Genomic DNA, 21,509 nt, shown 5'->3' with positions numbered 1-21,509 from the left:
CCTGGTGAAGAAAATCTGCCCTGCTTTCCAACGCAACTTCTCTTTGGCCCAGCACTTGGCTATCCCTTTTTCAATAGATTTCTTCAATTATAATTCTAAATAAAATCAAGTATTGCTTCTGTTTCAAGTCCAGTCTAGTGTTTCACTTCAGCTCAAGATTTAACTGTTTGAACTTTGCCCTATACTATTATCCTCCAAAGACAGAAAAGATTGGGGGGAAAAAGAAGTTTGAAAAAATAAATGAATGATTTATTACATGCATAGCCAGCACATGGCAAAAGGTCAAAGACAATAAAACAAACAAACAAACAAAAAATAAACAGAGTGTCTTGGACAGAGAGCAATGACTGCAGTGTGTACATCTGGAGACAGCATACACACATACACTTACACGCACACAATTGAATGTGTTGAGTAGATAGGAATGTATTTTCCATCTTTCTTATTCTTAATAATATGGGTAATCAAAGAAAAATAAGGCAAGAAGTTACTTGAAGCCATGCAAGCCATTTCTGGGTGTATTGTTGAATGTATATGGCCACTGCCGCTGGACAGCAGCCAATGTCCCAGTCTGCAGAGCCACCGAGGCAAGGAAAGAGAAGCCCAGCTCTTTCCCCTTCAGCCTCTACTGAGAAAACAGCTGCCCTGGACCTCCCTCTGAAGCAACCCTTCCTTTTAGCTGCCAAGCAGATGGACAAAAGAGAAGCAGAGTTATTCCATCATCACTGCTTGTGCAGAGCAGCCATCTTTGGCCTCCCTCAGCTAACCTCAAATGACAGCGATTCCAACACCCTGCAGAGCCAAGCGAGAGTAAAGAAACAGTCATGCTGACTCCTGCTGGGAGCTCTCCTGACCTGGGCCTTCCCCCATCTGTCACTGGGCTGTTGCCATTTTATTCCCTTTTCTGGTTATCCTAAGTGTTTGCCTCCCCCCATTTCCTTTTCTTTTTTATACCTGGCTCATGCGTTTTAGATTGAAAGTATGAGGAACTGGTACTAACACATTACTGATCAGGATTTATAAGGTGCAGGGGAAGAATTAGGTAGACATAAAACAAGGGTTTCATTTATTTAAGCACTTTATTTGTCCATGCTGACTGAGAAATATATTTCATTGAACTTTGTGAACTCTTTTTTCTGAATAGATTTTCATAACATGAGAGGCTTCTTTGTTTAGGAATTGTTTTCACTGTATACTACTCCAGATGGCTTATTGCTGACTATTGATGATTGCTTTCAGACACAAGTTAATCTTGATTCTTAGTGTGTAAATGCCCTTTACATCAGTCCCTTTAAAACGGGGTGTGGCTCCGAATTGGGTTTCAGCAGGTTCTGACCAGTTCTAGAGAACTGGTAGCAGAAATTTTGAGTAGTTCAGAGAACTGGTAGTAAAAATTCTGACTGGCCTGCCCCCCTCTATTCTCTGCCTCCCAAGTCCCAGCTGATTGGAAGGAAATGGGGATTTTAGAGTATCCTTCACCTGGAGTGGGGTGGGAATGGAGATTTTTATAGTATCCTTCCCCTACCATAACCACCAAGCAATGGCCACCAAGTCATGCCACGCCCACCAAGCCACGCCCACAGAACCGGTAAATAAAAAAATTTGAAACCCACCACTAATGTGGCTCCTTCAGCTGGAGATTCAAAATTTTTGCAGGATGGTGGCACCAGAAGGAAGAGCTAAAGAAAAGCTAAAGAACCAAAGATGAAATCAGAAGAAAGAACCAAAAGAGGAAAGCTTGAAGTAAAAGGAAAATGCTAAAGACTAAGAAAAAAGAATCAGAGAAGAGCAGCAAAATAGTTGAAGAATTAAAGAAAGAGGAATTGAGAGGGAGGGGAATCAAGAAATCCTGCACATAGTTGTGCACTGAGAATAAATGAGAAGATTGGCCAAGCTATCTGAAGGAACTTTGAGTGCTGGTGAACCAAAACAGTCAAGAAGCTCAAGAAAGAACAGTGGCCCAGGACATTGGCAAGTGGCCCAACCTAATAGAGAAGAACAGTTTTTATCCGTGGGCTATTAGGCTTCTGAATGGAAAATAACTTTACAACAACATAGTATGATTGACTTGCTGGGCTGGCACGATGTGCAATAAGTTCACATGGTGCAGTAGGATTTTGTGTTAGTAGGATTCACTGGGTTAGGGATTTCTTTTTCTGTCTTTCACTGTGAGTTGTATTGGGTTTGGGGTTGCATGAGGGGAGGCTAAACCAATCTCATTGTATGCATGTTGAATTCTTGGCAATAAAGGTTTGAATTGAATTGAATTGAAAGCCTGTCAAATCCACTTTCCCACTGACCTTATACCTGAAGTAATTAATTCAGTGTAAGTAATTCCACTGAGCCCCTTTTTCACACAACAGCACTCCCAGCACAACGAAGATCAAGCCAGTTGACAATAGATAGTAGAGCCTGCAGCAAAAGAACCAGGGAAAACAGGTCAGCAAAGCCATAGAATAGAATAAAGACAGGTGATGATAAGATAGACCTGACAAATTAGAATAGAATTTTGTACAGAGAATTCAGGTTGAAAGAAAGTAAAGTGTACAGGAAGAATATTAGAGAACTAGAGAGAAAAAAGCAACACAAGGTGGATATAAAGACAAGTATGAAAAATTTAGAGATAAAGATACACAGGGTAAGAGAAATATGCATTAGGTAGAAAAATAATAAAGCAAACAAAAAAATAGAATAGCAATAGCACTTAGATTTATATACCACTTCATAGTGCTTTCCAGCCCACTCCAAGAGGTTTAGAGAGTCAGCATATTGCCTCACAACAATCTGGGTCCTCATTTTACTGGCCTCAGAAGGATGGAAGGCTAAGTCAACCTTGAGCTGGCCAGGATTGAACTGCTGGGAGTTGGCAGAGTTAGGCTCCAAGACTGCATTTTAACCACTGAGCCACTTAGCTGGGAAAAGGGTAAGTAAAGATTCTGGAACAGAATCTAAAAGTGATGAGAATTCATAGAAATAAAATCACTGTACTCATTGCAAATAAGGTGGTAGGTTGGTTGTTTTCTAATAAAAGTGACTTATTTTTGTAATCAAAATATTTTTTTTTCAAAACCAAACTAAGGTGTGGGTGGGTGTCCTGCCTGAACAAATGAAAACTGAGACCTACATATTAAAGAAGGCCTAAAGAGGATGCAAAAGGAAAGAAGTAAAGACAAGGAACAAAAGGTAAATGTTGGGGTTGGCCTAGTCTTTATATTCTACTCTAAACCGTCTTAGGTATGCTACTTCATATGCTATTGACTGTCAAAGTCCCTAAAGGGATTTTTGGGCAAAATAAAATATATTTTTAAGTATTTCAACATAAAATATTTTAAGATAAAATGCTGTTTATGTTTTAGTCTTTACTGCTGCACACTTATTTAGAAGAAATATTCAATAGAAATATTATCACATTGCATTCTGGAACCCAACAAGACAGACACACACTTCAGAGAATAATTAGAACTGCAGAAAAAACAATTGCTACCAACCTGCCTTCCATTGAGGACCTGTGTACTGCACGAGTCAAAAAGAGGGTTGTGAAAATATTTACAGACCCCTCACATCTTGGACATAAACTGTTTCAACTCCTACCCTCAAAATGACACTACAGAGCACTGTACACCAGAACAATTAGACACAAGAACAGTTTCTTCCCAAATGTCATCACTCTTCTAAAAAAATAATTCTCTCAACATGGTCAAACTATTACTAAATCTGCACTACTATTAATCTTCTCATTGTTCCCGTCACCTATTTCTTTCCACTTATGACTATATGTCTGTAACTTTGTTGCTTGTATCCTTATGATTTATATTGATATTGATTGTTTCCTGATTGCTTATTTGTACCCTATGACTTTCATTAAATGTTGTACCTTAGAATTCTTGATGAACGTATCTTTTTTTTTATGTACACTGAGAGCATATGCACCAAGACAAATTCCGTGTGTCCAATCACACTTGGCCAATAAAAAAATATATTCTGTTCTATTCTATTAGAGAAATAAAATGTCTTAACATATGGAGTTTAGTTATACGTGATGAGAAACATCTTGGAACTTGAGTTTTCAAAGATATAATAATTCATTGCAGAGTATGCCATCTTGTCCAAAGCTGGGTTGTTGTTGTTGTTTTTTTAGAAAGAATAATTTGATCATTCATTCCACTTTCTTTAAAGTAGTAACCTGGATGCGAATCTAAATGCAATCTATTGATTTTTATTCCATTTCAATTAGAAAGGCACTCTACATTCATAAAATTTACTCTTTGAAGCACTGAGTTTAGATAATTAAAATTATTGCCACTTTCTGAGTTCTAGTATTTGTGCTACCCTCTAATCTTCCCTTTAATTGAAAGTAATTTTTTTTTAGAAATCTCAGGCCAAGTATCCAACTTTTTATGTATGAATTTCAAAACAGTGAGATTTTCTGTCCCTTCCTTCAAGCTCTTAAGGAAGCTAACCCCTTTGGGAGAAAGCATGGCTTTGATTAAATTATGGAGCACTGCCTATTGTTTATTTATTGATTGTTTTTCTCTGAGTCATACATCAATTCCAGGGTATTGCAGTTCTGGGGAAAATATTATTTGAAAAGCTACTGAAATAAGTTTGAATAAAATATTCTTATCTGCTTTTATTTAAACACAGATGATCTGTGTTTAACATTACATATTCATTTCACCTTAACTTTTCACCAGTGGTAACTACTACTACCTTCCTTCTACCGGTAAAACAGAAACATGCATAACAAATACATACTCTGAGCCACCCAATCAATACCCTCCTTATCTGTGACATTATTATGGTTGACGTGATTGGTATCATATAGCTAGATAGAACACCAATCAAACAGACTAGAGGCCAGTTAAGGCATTGGTGCTTGCTAATTACAATCCTATCTATTGCTGCTTCCTGCCATATCTTTTACAAGTTTTGTCATCGTTACTTTTCATCAGCTATTTCATTTCTGCCTTTAACAGCAATTTGAACTATACATTTTAATGGATAATTATATCTATTTCCACATCACTAGGATCTTGGCCTGCCAAATTTCTGTATGCTAAATTAATAGCTCTGTTCAGAAGTGAAGCTCAATAAAATTGATAATCAGGTGCTCCACTCCATTGAAATGAAGATAGAAACTTAAAAAAAAAAGGGTGTGGGGGGGGTCAAAAGCATTAGAATACTTTAGCATCTGAAATCCAGGACCAGGCTGACATCATCAGGCAAAACAAATCAGACAGAAGATGATGGAAAGTGACAACATAATGGAATACAGAGAGATATGTGTTGAGTGACAGTAGTGTTGAAACTACTTGACCAAAATGTGCATTGTGATGTAAACTCTGCCCTGTTTATACTGCTGATGGTGTAGCCAAGCTAATAAGGGATGGAGCTTTCATTGTGATGTCACAATGCATCTTCCTATTTGGCTTCAAACTATGGTTGCTATGGAGGTCCATGGTTTATCCTCAATTTATATGCCTTGAAAATTTGATTGAGCAAACTTCAGCACAACAGAACCTCCCATGGAAAATACTTAATTTTCACTGAAATTTATATAATTTGTATAAAACTATCCTTACAGAAATAACACAATTTTCATTCTTTGGGTGTGTGACCTAATTTGCATTCTGGCATCATTGCACTCATGGACATCGATGCAAGGACTGAATCTGTATGAAGACCATAATCACTATATTAAATATAAGATCCATGAAAAAAAATGAATTTGGCGCAGGTCTTATTTATTTTCTTTTATTCCCGAAAATAAAAGATCTATATTTGTTAAATTGGTGTCTTGGAAAACCCTTCTTTCTGAAAATTCAAGCTTAAATCTAAGGCTGAGCAGTGCTGGCAAATCGCAGTAGCTTCCAGTTTCTTCTACAACAACTTCTGCTTGAGTTTTAAAAAGACAAATTGCCTTCCTATTTAGTAGAAAGGAAGGGGTGGGATGCGAGAGAACCCACCTTTGGCATATGTGTCAAAACCCACATGCTTCTCTTTGAGAGAGAGAGAGAAGTGCATATAAGGGGCTAATGAGCAAGCTTCAAGAGCAAAGGCAAAGGCATGGTTTAGCTGCCCACAGGGTGTAGAAGAATTTAAGAAGGAGGGAAATAATGAATTAAGAGCATCAGTTGTTGTTGCTGTTTTAAAAAAACAACAACATTTGAGACAGAGAAATACAGTAAGTTGCAAATTCCCAATACTTTTCGTCTAAATGTGATTCACCCAAAATACAAAATACATTGTTGGCTCTGCTTGCCAACAATGGTCCCCCAGCAACTTTAGTTAGCAAGGACTGCCAGCACTGAGACCAATGCTGTTGCATTGGTACTTCCCCATCATCCATAGCTTGTCAAGAGAGTGCTTTGTGGGGGACTTTAGATGGGTACACCATAGATATCACACCCTTTCTTTGATAGAATATTGCATGGTAGAGAAGTATGTTTCTTCGAACCTCTCCACAACAACTCCTGGATCTTGTCCATCATTACAATGATTTTTTTTTTCATTTCTGGCTTGCTGTTGTTGTTTTGTTCCTATTTTTAAAGTACCATTTCCCCCCTCCTCATTAGAAACACGGCCTCTCTTGGATATATTTTCCTGTCTGGTATGTATACAGATCTTGCACTACTCTTTTTAGTCTAATCAGAGCATTGGAATCAAAATATTTTCGGTAAATAATGTTAAAATCAGTCCAAATTGCCACAGACATCCTTGCGAGCAGGAGCAAATTGTAATCTGCGATTTGATCGCTACTTTGATTGATTTTGGCATACGGTACAGATTTTGACGTGTGCAAAAGTTCTTGTTGCTTCAGCTGGAACAACGGTCAGATTCACAGAATAACTTCAAACTTCAAAGGCAAACATAGTTTATGAGCATTTGAATGTGTTTTGGTAGCAATGTGAATGTTTCTGTCAACTGAGAACATTCATATCTTCAGGACAGAATCCCTGGTGTCTAGAAATGATATTTTGTGTTTGATGGCAACAGCTACAGATTTGTGGTAAGCAACATGAAATGTAGGCATCTCAGAACTATAAGGGCAACAGAAACTATAGTGTCAGATAATACAAATAAAAGGAAATAGTTCCAAAACAGAAGAACAACTAATAACATCTATGCACATCATCTCCAAGGCGGGAACACTCAAAGTCTGAGAATTTTGGGATTTTACCTAACATGCCTGGAAGACACCAAAGAAAGCTGGTGTCCGTGTCTTAGTAGTCAAGCAGATGTTCACATTTTGTCTTAAAGATGAAAGTGGGCAACTATAGCTATTCATCAGAAGTTTTTTTTTTTTTAAGTAAGTAATTTTGAAGAAGGAGAAAGTTGTGTGAACCAGATGTCTCTGACATGCTGAAAACATCTAGATCATCTTAAAAATAAGGTGGTGGCTGTTCCCATCTTCTTGAATATTCTTCGTAGTGCTAAATGGATATGACCGAAGCTGCAGTTTGGCTAAGCATTTAATTCAAGAATGGGCAACCATGTTAACATGGGATTTCACTTCTTCCTTTGACCCTACAAAATTGCCCAAGAGGGCAGAACTGGTATTGTTATTAAGTCAACAAAACTGAACTTTCTGAACTTTTCCCCCTCCTGCATTTTCAGTCTTAAATTTGACAATTTGGAACCTTTTAAGAACAGTCAGTTCTTTGGAGAGACAGCAAACATTTCAGTGACCTGCCAAAAGCATCCAAACAGGGGATACCTCTTTGTAATCCGCTGGCAAAAGTGAAGGGAAAGAAAACTAATATTAATAATAAAAAAGATAGATCAAGTAACTAGAGATCAAAGTACCTTTTGGTAGAAAAGGAGTGTCCATTATCCTAAATAAATAAGCAATTAAATAGAATGTCTTTTTCTTTCTAGATTGCTTTGCAGCAGAAAGAGGTAATATTATAGAAGTATTTGACCCCAAACTACTAAATTCATTGTTTTAAAAAGTAGTATAATCATCGTATGTATTATCCTAAAACATTACCTCTACTGCACTAGAATATTGCTTTATTATTTCAGTGCTTGCATTAAAGGAGAGGCAGCCATTGTTAAAAGCTTGATTTCTCTTTTTCCCCCCTCGCTTTCTGCTATAGGTTGATGTTTACAAAAGACTCTTGTTGCTGAGTAGCACAAAACAAAACACTGTTTCTGCCAATACATTTAGCAGCAATTACAGACAGTTCAATGTGAAGAAAGGAAGGTAAAATAAAATCTAAACAGTATTTTTGTTGCAAAAAAATAATAATAAAGTCAAATAATACATTAAGTGCTTAACTTCTATGACCAGATGGAATCATTTTATGCATTTGTTTAACTGCAGAAAGAAAGAAAAAGGCTGTGGTGTGTTAGCTGATTTGCTGCCCTCTAAATTGTATCCCAAATTTGGTTCAAAGTTTGCATGATCTTAATATTGTGGTCAAAGGAATAGGTCAAAAACATTGCTTACACTACTTTCCTAAGCATTCTCTTTCTTCTGTAGAAATGATTCTAGGAGGATACAGCTTGGAAAATAGTCCCAATTTAAAGAAAAGTGGGAGGCATTTTGTGAACTTATGTTCCACCATTGTAGGAGCAATAGAAATGACCTTTCCAAACTAGCATCGTGCAAACACCCCATCCCCAGCTCTTTCTGCTGAATTGCTGATTGCAACATCTCAATAGTACAATGCCAGATGTAGTAAAAGGGTGTCTGTATAAAGTAATGCTGACAGACACTTCTTCCTTTGTTTTATTCAAAGCAATAAGGATGTATTTCTCAATCACTCGTGGGCTCTTCCTTGGAACCTCTGGACTTTCCCAAACTTTTTCAGGACCTTTTTGGCCTCTTTGTTCAAACTGGGAGAAAAGTCACAAATCCAATCTTGCCCGACCTATCTTCTCTCGCTTTTTAAAAATATCTTCCTGATTCTCTTTTGTTAGACTTGATCAGCATTTTAGACTTTGTGCAGCTAGATATTATCCCCACAGTGCAGAAATGTGCTAGAAAGATAGCTTTCTTCTCCTCTTTTCCTCTACCTTCATAACTGTAATCTTTCAGGAGAACTGCTGAGGACAAATAGTTTAAAGCTTTTCCCCTTACAGTTAGTTCTTGGTTAAAGATTGTAATTGGGACCAGGAATTCCACTGTAAAGTGATGCAGTTGGAAAGCACTATGTCACGCGACTGTGCCAACATACTGTATGACAGCAGTTCCATTGCGGTCATTAGGTGAATCTCATACAGCTGTCAGATGAAACTTCAATGTGGTTGCCATTACAACCTCCAGCTGACATCCCCATGGGCTTTGCTGGTAAGAAGTCAGCAGTGAAGGTCGCAAATTGTTTTCATGTGACCATGGGATGGTGAGTTCATTCTAATTGCAAGCCAGTTGCCAAGTGTCCAAATCATGTTCTCTTGACTGCGTGGACTCTGTGAAAGTGGAAACTTTGAGGACCATCCATAACTTTCCTCCTTCATCAGCATCGTAACTTCAGATAATCGCTGAATGCATGATCACCAATGGAGAACTTCCTGTATTTGTTTCTCTTTGCCTACCCCAAAGAGAAACCTTCTGAGTCATTTAAAACCAGACTCACTTCACAGACTGGACAGGTAGTGAAATCATCATGTGAGTGTCCTGCTCTCCACTAAGTTGCAGTTAAGCCCCACGGAAGTTGGGGAAGTTCAGAGGAGCTGAACCAAACTTCTCTAATTCATTGCCTTCTCAGATTTTGAAAGCAAAGCCTTCCATGATCATCGTAGCAGCCTGGCTCAGTTATATTTCATACTGGAAGTGCCAGTCAAGTTCACATGACCAATTGAACCAAAATCAGGCAAAGGAGCAGTATATAACGATCTAACTTTCAGCCTCTGAGCCTCTTGGCTCTAGGAGAATTATGGCTTTAAGAAACTAAGAAGCATGCTGAGCTGTCCTATTCAAACACTACTAATAAAGCAGTCGTGGATATAAGTTCATCTTCCATCCCCTCCAGATATTGGAGAATCTATCAATACTTATTTTAAAGACCAGAAATCTATACAGAGGCTGCGAAAGTAATATATTCTTCCACCTGTCCTCAATCCAGAAATATTGTCTATAATGTATTTCCGTATCTGCCCAAATGAAGTTATCCGTGTGTAAAATTTGTTAACTTTTTACCAGTGTGGGATGGAATGCTACATATTGTAATTTTTTTCTCACTTTTTGCTATGCCAGGAAGCCTCTAAAACCTATCTTTCTGTGTAATAGCATGAGTCTCTGGTGTCCTTTTCTAACTTCTCCTTCTAGAGCAGGGGTGTCAAACTCGATTTCTCTGAGGGCTGCATCAGTGTTGTGGTTGACTTTGGGGGGTTGGGTGGGCATGGCTGGGGTAGTCGCGGCCAGATGGTCTCAGCCGCTGGGTGGTCGTGGCCAGCTCAATGTTGCTCGCATCAAGGGGGCACTTGTGTTGGCCTGGGTGGGGCTGGGGGATACATTGTCTCCAGCACACGTCCAGGGGGCGGCGGCACCCACTCGCTGACTCCACAGCAGCCCTGCAGATCTAAGGTTGACCCCATTCTGGCCCAGATAACCGTCACTAAGTTTTATATCAGTGTCTGGCTGACCTGGGCTGGGGATGAGGCACCAGGGCTGGTCCTTCACTGTTTCCAGGGCAGCCTTGCAGACCAGATCTAACCACATTGCGGGCCAGATCTGGCCCCTGGGCCTTGAATTTGACACCCTTTTTCTAGAACTTAAAGTGAATTCCTTCTTCAAACCTCCTCTTTTCCAGCTTTCACTTTTTGAACTTCTGCTTCAACTTTCTCCTGTTGAATTGAATGCACTCCTCCACGTATCCCTGGCGTTTCTTTCATTGAACACAGTAACGTGCTAAATTCCCAAATTATTACTTCCTCTTATTTGACTATTTTGTTTGGTAGCTTCATCTTGTCTTGTTCTAAGGTCCTTTCTCAGGCCTTAGATCCTAACCTTAAGCCAACATCCATTCCAAATCTCCAAGTGATTTTAAACTCTTCAGGATCTGACAGTAGTTTTTTCACTATTTGTCCCTTTAACATATGGTCTGTTTCAATAAGTACTTGGCAAGTAAGAGGAAAAGCAAGGAAGACTGAACTTCCCTTCAAGAGCTTTGGAGAATTTCTGTATTTATTGCTGAATAAAAGAGCATATAGAGTTGGAAGGGACCTTGTAGGTCATCTAGTCCAACTCCCTGCTCAAGCAAGGAGACCCTATACCATTTCTGACAGATGGCTCTCCAGTCTCTTCTTGAAAGCTTCCAGTGATGAAGCACCCACAACTTCTGAAAGCAAACTGTTCCATTGGGTTGATTGTTCTCACTGAAAACTGGTCCTGCTCACACTTTTTTTTCCTTTCCCAAACAAGCTGTAGAGCTATCAACTTCACCGAAACTCACTTTTGTGCATTCACTTTTGTTGATACGTGCAGCTAGGCAACATGTTAGAGACAAAGAAAGGGATGTCCATTACCGTAGCAACATCAGATGCTAACATACTAAATAAGTAAGATAGGCCTTATTAAGACCTAGTGCTTTGCTTCTGTTAATTCTTCAGCGTACTCAGAGGAATCATTAAGTAGAAGTTTAAAGACTGAAAGGTTTCAAGGTAAGACCAAGCAACAGCAAACATGGAGTGAAGAAATGCAATTGTGAGTAGAAGGTGAGTTCAGTTACTGTTGTTCAAATTACTGTTTAGTTATTGAACAAAAACATTTGTGTGAAGTATAAAAATAATACAGATATACAGTTAATTATGTTATGTTGGTTTAATGCCAGATTTTAGAGTCATGAAATTCAGGTTCCTGCTTGCTTTTGATATATATAAATTTCATTTGTATATATTCAAATTGGGACATAATTAAATATAATTCTATTTGGTTAAGCTGTTGCAAGTTACAGGACATATTTTTGAAAAATAACAAGCTGTCAGAAACACAGATGCTTTGCTAATTAACAGGAAAATTATCATGAAAGTGTCTAATTTTATGAACGTATAAACTTAGAAACAAATACTTTCTTATGCTTCCAGTATTCCTAATTGGCCAAAAGTTTGGTATAACACCTCTCAGAGAGTGAGCTGCAATGGCTCTGGCTACGGATAATAACTATAATTAGCTTACATACAATCTGTTTTGCTGTACCAATTTTTGACTACTATACATAATCATACTGGATGGAATGTTTTCTATTATTGCTCTATCTATTTGACCCTTAAAACTTTAGCAACTTGGCTAGTGAAAAACTCATGAAATAGAAATTTCACAGTTATAAAAATGAGGATTAAGAAATAGTACAAGGGAAGCACCCTACTATGAAATAATTACTGCTCAATCAGGATGAATATAAGCATGTTTCAGTGGCTATGTTCTCTGGCACAATCATCTGTTGTCATATAAGAATTAAAGAATAAGAGCCCTTGTAATTTCAGCTAGGTACATGGTACTCTATCCAAACAGAAAACAATTGTTTATAGCGGCGGGGGTGTGTGTGTCTTGACAATTTAATATAGACGCAGACCGAAAGGGATGGGAAAATATGAAATTGCTCCAGCTATATATATGCTGGGACAGAAAAGTCTTGCAGTGCAGCTTTTAAAATAGTAATGGGGATAGTTGGCCTCTGGTGATTCTGAAGGCAAATATTATGACTATCAAAATAAATGGCTGGAAGTATTGGGAGGGAGCAGAAGATATGAGATAGCTGATAATGAGGAAGGCGCAACTGGCGTACCAGGCGAACCTGGTAGAACGCTCTCCTGGAGACGGCCGTCAAATGATCTTCTAGAGACAGCCGCTCATCCAGGAGGATAAGTTACGCACCCTCTCCATCGGGGCCAATGACTCGCCACCGATGGTCAGCCGCGGATTTAGCTGACTGTACCGGGATGCCGCATCCACAGCCACTCTGTCTTGGAGGATTGAGCTTGAGCCTGTTTCTCCCCATCCAGACCCGACGGCCTCCAGACACCGGGACAGCACTTGATAGCTTCGTTGGGGTGGTCCGTGTAGAAAAGTACAGCTGGGTGTCATCCGCATACAGCTGGTACTTCACACCGAAACCACTGATGATCTCACCCAGCGGCTTCATGTAGATGTTAAACAGAAGGCGAGAGGATCGACCCCTGCGGCACCCCACAAGTGAGGCGCCCGGAGCCGACCTCTGCCCCTGTCAACATCGACTGCGACCGGTCAGAGAGATAGGAGGAGAACCACCGATAAACGGTGCCTCCCACTCCCAATCCCTCCAACCGCGCAGCAGGATACCATGGTCGATGGTATCGAAAGCCGCTGAGAGGTCTAATAGGACCAGGGCAGAGGAACAACCTCATCCCTGGCCCTCCAGAGATCATCCACCAACGCGACCAAAGCCGCCTCCGTGCTGTAACCGGGCCGGAAACCGGACTGGAACGGGTCTAGATAGACAGTTTCATCCAGGTGCAAGGGAAACTGATATGCCACCATATTTCTACAACCTTCGCCGCGAAGGTTGGAGACCGGACGATAATTACCTAAAACAGCCGGGTCCAGGGAAGGCTTCTTGAGGAGGGCCTCACCACCGCCTCTTTCAAGGCGGCCGGAAGACCCTCCACCAAAGAAGCGGTCGAATCGCCTGAGCCAGCCTCGTGTCACCTCCTGAGTGGCCAGCACCAGCCAGGAGGGGCACGGGTCCAGTAAACATGTGGTGGCATTCAGCCTACCCAGCAACCTGTCCATGTCCTCGGAGCCACAGGGTCAAACTCATCCCAAACAATATCGCCAAGACCACCCTCGAGCATCTCACCCGCATCACCGCAATCTTGGTCCAAACCATCCCGAAGCTGCACGATTTTATCGTATAGATAACCGTTAAACTCCTCAGCACGCCCCTGCAACGGGTCATCCCGCCCCTGGTGTAGGAGGGAGCGAGTCACCCAAACAGGGCGGCTGGGCGGTTATCTGCCGATGCAATGAGGGAGGAGGCGAGCTACGCCGCTTCCTCAATGCCACTAGGTAAGTCCTAGTATAGGACTTCACTAGTGTCCGATCAGCTTCCGAACGGCTAGACCTCCAGGAACTCTCTAGGCGCCTTCTCCGCGCTCATCCTCTCAGCTCCTCGGAGAACCAAGGAGCCGGTTGGGACCCGCGCCGGGTCAGAGGCCGCAAAGGCACGACACGGTCTAAGGCCCCGCCGCCCGCTCCCAGGCCGCAACAAGTTCCTCAGCCGAGCCGTGAGCCAGACCCTCAGGAAATGGCCCAAGCTCCGTCCGGAACCCATCTGGGTCCATCAGACGCCTGGGACGGAACCAACGTATCGGCTCCGTCTCCCTGCGGTGGTGAATGGTGGTCAGAAAGTCCAGGCGAAGAAGAGAGTGATCTGACCATGACAGAGGTTCAATGACTATTTCCTTTAAGTCCAGATCTCTCAACCACTGACCAGAGAGAAAAATCAGGTCCAGAGTGCCACCCCAATGTGAGTAGGGCCATCAACTACTTGGGTCAGGTCCAAGGCCGTCATGGAAGCCGTGAACTCCCGAGCTGCCGTCGATGACGAGCCGGAAGATGGCAAGTTAAAGTCCCCCATGACTAAAAGTCTGGGGGTCTCAACTGCCACCCCAGCCAGCACCTCCAGGAGCTCGGGCAGGGCAGCTGTCACGCAGCAAGGAGCCAGGTACGTGATCAGCAAACCCATCTGACACCTACGACCCCATTTCACAAAGAGGGATTCGCACCCGGCAATCTGAGGTACAGTGGTCTCCCTCGGCTCTAGACTCTCTCTAATCACAACCGCCACCCCCCCACCCCTACCCTGGGCCCTCGGATGATGGAATGCACGGAAACCCGGCGGGCATTTTAAACTCTTCAGGATCTGACAGTAGTTTTTTCACTATTTGTCCCTTTAACATATGGTCTGTTTCAATAAGTACTTGGCAAGTAAGAGGAAAAGCAAGGAAGACTGAACTTCCCTTCAAGAGCTTTGGAGAATTTCTATATTTATTGCTGAATAAAAGAGCATATAGAGTTGGAAGGGACCTTGTAGGTCATCTAGTCCAACCCCCTGCTCAAGCAAGGAGACCCTATACCATTTCTGACAGATGGCTCTCCAGTCTCTTCTTGAAAGCTTCCAGTGATGAAGCACCCACAACTTCTGAAAGCAAACTGTTCCATTGGGTTGATTGTTCTCACTGAAAACTGGTCCTGCTCACACTTTTTTTTCCTTTCCCAAACAAGCTGTAGAGCTATCAACTTCACCGAAACTCACTTTTGTGCATTCACTTTTGTTGATACGTGCAGCTAGGCAACATGTTAGAGACAAAGAAAGGGATGTCCATTACCGTAGCAACATCAGATGCTAACATACTAAATAAGTAAGATAGGCCTTATTAAGACCTAGTGCTTTGCTTCTGTTAATTCTTCAGCGTACTCAGAGGAATCATTAAGTAGAAGTTTAAAGACTGAAAGGTTTCAAGGTAAGACCAAGCAACAGCAAACATGGAGTGAAGAAATGCAATTGTGAGTAGAAGGTGAGTTCAGTTACTGTTGTTCAAATTACTGTTTAGTTATTGAACAAAAACATTTGTGTGAAGTATAAAAATAATACAGATATACAGTTAATTATGTTATGTTGGTTTAATGCCAGATTTTAGAGTCATGAAATTCAGGTTCCTGCTTGCTTTTGATATATATAAATTTCATTTGTATATATTCAAATTGGGACATAATTAAATATAATTCTATTTGGTTAAGCTGTTGCAAGTTACAGGACATATTTTTGAAAAATAACAAGCTGTCAGAAACACAGATGCTTTGCTAATTAACAGGAAAATTATCATGAAAGTGTCTAATTTTATGAACGTATAAACTTAGAAACAAATACTTTCTTATGCTTCCAGTATTCCTAATTGGCCAAAAGTTTGGTATAACACCTCTCAGAGAATGAGCTGCAATGGCTCTGGCTACGGATAATAACTATAATTAGCTTACATACAATCTGTTTTGCTGTACCAATTTTTGACTACTATACATAATCATACTGGATGGAATGTTTCCTATTATTGCTCTATCTATTTGACCCTTAAAACTTTAGCAACTTGGCTAGTGAAAAACTCATGAAATAGAAATTTCACAGTTATAAAAATGAGGATTAAGAAATAGTACAAGGGAAGCACCCTACTATTAAATAATTACTGCTCAATCAGGGTGAATATAAGCATGTTTCAGTGGCTATGTTCTCTGGCACAATCATCTGTTGTCATATAAGAATTAAAGAATAAGAGCCCTTGTAATTTCAGCTAGGTACATGGTACTCTATCCAAACAGAAAACAATTGTTTATAGCGGCGGGGGTGTGTGTGTCTTGACAATTTAATATAGACGCAGACCGAAAGGGATGGGAAAATATGAAATTGCTCCAGCTATATATATGCTGGGACAGAAAAGTCTTGCAGTGCAACTTTTAAAATAGTAATGGGGATAGTTGGCCTCTGGTGATTCTGAAGGCAAATATTATGACTATCAAAATAAATGGCTGGAAGTATTGGGACGGAGCAGAAGATATGAGATAGCTGATAATGAGGAATCTGAATAAGTGAAAACTGCTGAAATGAATATTAAGGGATAAATGAATGGACATATGCCATCCTAACACTGAATCTCTCAAGGAACAGTAGAAGTATAATTTGACTTGACACATGGACAGATGATCCCTAGAATAGTTCTCATTTAATTTGGGATAGGGAGGGACTGAAGACATACGTAGGCTATAAAGCAAGTTCACCGTGTTACAAAATTCTGTGAGTTTTGTTTTTATATTAATTTAGGTCTCTTCCAAACCCACAAATTGGACAACAATAAGTATCTTCATGATTGGCTCAGGAAATTTACTTTCCTGATTTCTGTTGCCATTGCTAAGTCCAGCTTACAGTAGTTTCAAATATGTTGCAACTGAATGAGAACTAAGTCAGCTGAGCTCTTAAACACAGCTAACACCATAGGGCCACACAAGTTCTGAACTATTTCCAAATTCATACAGCAATCCCATAAGAAGCAAGAAACTAATGCTGGCAGTTGGCTGTGCAGAGTGTCCTAGCTGTAGGAAACAACAAGTAGATATGAGTGAGAATAAAAAGTAGTCAATTCACCACAAACATTGTCAGTTCAAAAATAATTTTGCATCTCTGTGACGCAACAACATTTCTTGTGTTTGAGAACTATATCAGTTTAGTTCCCGCTCTGTTGCAGTGTGCTTAAAGTCATAATAAAACTTACTTCTCTAATGCTGCAGCCTTGTGGAACTTCTGAGAAACCATTTTCCTGGTTTCAGACTCTTCCCAGTTCCCTATTTTGCTCTCCTCCCTTTTCAAGGGCTGCAAAGCTTGTTGTATTTTCAGTTATCCTTCTTAGGAACCAGTACGTCTCTCTTTTTTTTTTTTAGAGAAGAATATAAAATATGAATGTGGATGGGAGGTGGTGTTTGAAGATGAGTAGATTATCTTCAAACAAGTTTTAAAGGAGTGAGGCAGTTCTCCCAATACTTTAATGTTGATGGTAGTTATTTACTTCTAAATCACCCAATAACTATAATATCCAGGGCACCGAGTTTGCTTATGCAACATAAAATAAATAAATAAATACTGGAAAGATATTCCAATTTCATTTAATTAGCTGAGTTCTCATTATATCTTCAGCCTAACCAAGAGATCTCATGGACTACAGAAAAGAAGAGCAATATCTCTGAGTTCAAATAGCTAATTAATCCCCAAGATGGAGTCCTTAACTAGATATTACCTTTATCCTCAGCAACAATAGAGATCATTTGACATTTTCCACAAACCACTGAAAAAATGTTGCATCAGAATTCCCAGATCACTGTGGGCATCATAGAGTCATAATTTGTAGATGTCACTTACTGTCAATAGACAATCCTGGGGAATAAGAGTGGTTTAGGAAAGAAAATAGCTTTACCCAGGGTTTAACTCTGAAATACACTCTGCCAGATTGGGACATCCAGATCATACCTACAGTTAAGGGACGCACAAGCACACACACACACAAGAAAGAGTCACTGGATTTTTCAATGGTTTAGTAGTTGTTTTTATTTAGAAAAGCAGGCAGAGGTTACTCAAAATTCTATTAGGGCAGTTGCTGTTGGGAAGAGATATTTATTTCTTCTTATGGCTCCTCCCATCTCAACTGTTCATCATAAATCTGTCCAATTATTGCTTAAACCATTTATTTACTTACTTAACATGCTGCTTAAATTAGCAAAGGTAAAAAACAGGAATACACAGGATACTTCTGTCTTCCTGCAATAATCCTTGGGGGATGAATAAAACAAGTAGAGCTCTTTCAGTTGATGCCTAAGGGACTCATTATTTAGTCTGAAAAAGCTAAGTTTTAATGATGATTATTAAGCCCAAGAATATTTTCCAGAGGAGGAAGGCATATAGTCACCTTTTATATGATGATTCACTGTGGTGAAAAATCTTGGAACCCTGAAACACCCAGAAAAAAAAAAACTCCCAGAATTATTTCTGACAACAAAAGAAAGTAATTGTTACAATGAAATGTTAGAAATTCTGCATGTTTTATTCTGGCTACAATGTTACAAGATATTTGATATAATAAAAATTGTAGTTATTTTCCATCTTGGTTTTGTGCGTGTAGGTAAAATACATGACAGTTTTGGCTGTCAAAGCCTTTTTTTTAAAAAAAACAGCACTTCCTAAAAAATAATCCTGTGGGGGTTTTTTTCCCATTAAAAAACAAAACAAAACTGAAATCACACTTTTTTTTACACAACCAAAAAAAGGGAAAGAATCCTGGCCTGAATTTTGTGAAATGCTTACAAAGAGAAATCTCTGAGAAGATAAAATAAACTGAGGACTTATTCATACTGCCTGGCTACCCCATTGTCACCTTTTATTAAATCCTCATTATCTATCAAAAGACCTTAGGGCATACTTTTCTTAGGTTTGTTGCTGGCTAAACCCAAGAGCTAAATGGCTACTTCACAGAAGCAGGAATCCCCTTTAACTGAGTCACTGCTTATGATAATCTGTAATACCTTTTAGAACTATTCTTCCCATGAGTGCTACATTATAAAGATTGTCCACAACTAAGAACCAGTTGCTTAATGACCATATGTATGGTGGCCATGGAACTGGTACTTTGTGACCTGTAAAGCACCTCCCAGCCATTGTGAATGGAATGGAATGGAATAGACTAGACTAGACTAGACTAGACTAGACTAGACTAGAATAGAATAGAATAGAATAGAATAGAATAGAATAGAATAGAATATTCTTTATTGGCCATGTGTGATTGGATACACAAGGAATTTGTCTCTGGTGCACAAGCTCTCAGTGTACATACAAACAACAAAGTCATAAATCATAAGATACAATCATAAATCATAAGATACAAACAACAAAGTCATAAATGATAAGATATCAATAGGAGAAAGTAATAGGAAAGATGAGACGGATAATAGTAATACACGGCTGAATCACCACCGCTCCTCCCCAAAGTCATGTAACTGCATGCCAGGCTCTTGGCAACTAGTCTTTATGACCAATTGCAGAGTTCCACAATCACATGACTATGATTTGCAACTTTTCTTGCTGGTTTCCTACTGTCTGGACTAAATCCCTTGCAAACTGTTGCAAAATATGGTGTGACTGGACTGGACCAGACAGGATTTCCTTCAAGTGGATTAGAATCAAACCAACAGGAGCAGAGGACAGAAGGGATTTAACTATTCAATGCATGTATGCCCTGATGGAAGAAACAAATATTGTGGTTACTTCCAAAGACAAATCAAGAAACCAATAAAATAATAGACTTTGGGGGAAGCTATTGATTTACAGGATGGACATGTTTTTGCTTATTGGTATTGAAGCACACACAGGAACTAAGCAATAAAGATAACGTTTAAAAGGTCACGATTTATTTTTCTAGGTTCAAGTGGAGAAAGTTAGATCTCTTTGTCATCAAAAATAATAAAAAAATAGTTTTAAGCTTAAATTACCCATTTATTATGAGATATTATAAATATAAAGCATCCCCTTCTGACAGCATTTGGCTTACCTCCTCTGTTCCTATAAACTCTTATTTGGAGCCAGAAAGTCTATTATTTTAAATTTATTTCCATTGCAAGTGTATAGTTTGTGAATCAAAGCCATCACTGAGGATTTCTGAATGTGTCAAGTATTGTATGAAGGAAAAATGATGACCATATATGGCTATTTAGTTTTGTCCTAACATTCAAAGAAACAATACTTCACCTTGCCTTTTATAAAGAAATGTTTAGATTACTTTTAAAGACTTATGTGTTATGCAACTGATTGAGAACATAATAATCAGTTTTCAAATTTATGAATATGAACTTACAGGTCACTTCCAGCATAGCAGAAAGGGAAAAAAAAGATCACATGGTGTAATCTCACAATAAAACATAAATCTATTCTGTATCCCATTGAGAACTTTGAAGTCCAATAATAGACACTGCCATCAAGTTGTTTACTTTTTCTCTTCTAAACTGATCTTCAGCAAAATGGTATAATTAATTCAACATTCTTTTTCTCCCAGAACCTACAGTATTGCTTAAAAATACCTTAAATGGTAAACAGCTTGGTCAATCTTGATATGCATCAATTAATGCAAATTGGAGTGATGGACCAAATCTTAGCAGGCTGAAAACAAGGTATATTTTCCATTGTTTCTTCCCAATGGCCCTCTAATAAATCTCACATTTTCCTTCTCCAAGACCTAAACAACCTAGCATTTGTAACTCTGTGAAGCCCTTAGGTTCATGGCATGTTTCACCATATCCATTTCATTATTTACTATTGTAGTTTCATGATGAGAGAAAAAAGGTTACCAGGATACATAAATATTTCAAATGTGTTATTTCTTCAAATGAATATTCAAGGAACAAGCTATGAGTATGGTTTTACCCACCTTATTAAAATCCATCTACTATGGATGACAGATTCTTTCATTTTCTATGTTGTGTGGCAGATGAAATCTGCAGCTCAAAGTGTTGGAGATCTTAAAGTTCATTATGAAGATGCTAAAATCTACTTAACCCAAATGCTGTAATGTTAATTATTTTTTTTGGTTATGAATACAAAATAATACTGCCTAATATGAAGGCAATGACATGACTTAAAAAATGATTCATTAGTGGCCTTTGAAAGATAGATTCAAGTACATTCATGAATATACTATACATATACTCAGAATAAATTCCACTGTGGTCAGCTAGCCAGGCCTGCTCAACTGACAGAAGTGTAGTAATGATATATTTCAAAATCATTTTTATTTAATTTGGATATTTTATCTTTTTAAAAAAGTTTATTTTCTTTAAAAAAAATAAAATGTGTTCATATATTTCTTTCCAGAATTAAAAAAGACACTTCCCCCAAAAAACAGAAAATCAAAAAAGAACACATAGAAACCACCTTATTGAAACATCAGAGCACTGCAGATGTAGTCAGTTACTCTTTAAGATTAGAATTTCTGATATTTTT

At 39.1% G+C, this 21,509-nt stretch overlaps 1 long non-coding RNA gene across 1 annotated transcript; it reads left to right on the top strand.

Moving 5' to 3' along the window:
- Window positions 1-15,367: 15,367 nt before the first annotated feature.
- On the top strand, window positions 15,368-21,504 carry LOC131190197 (uncharacterized). The gene is made up of 3 exons (XR_009153256.1): window positions 15,368-15,501; window positions 20,566-20,680; window positions 21,381-21,504. It is a non-coding gene; the product is annotated as an uncharacterized LOC131190197 (long non-coding RNA).
- Window positions 21,505-21,509: the final 5 nt, after the last annotated feature.

Source organism: Ahaetulla prasina, chromosome 2, assembly GCF_028640845.1.
Source record: "Ahaetulla prasina isolate Xishuangbanna chromosome 2, ASM2864084v1, whole genome shotgun sequence".
NCBI classification, from domain to species: Eukaryota; Metazoa; Chordata; class Lepidosauria; order Squamata; family Colubridae; genus Ahaetulla; species Ahaetulla prasina.
Note: the sequence above shows the minus strand (reverse complement) of the source record. Positions and strands in the feature narration are given on the sequence as shown.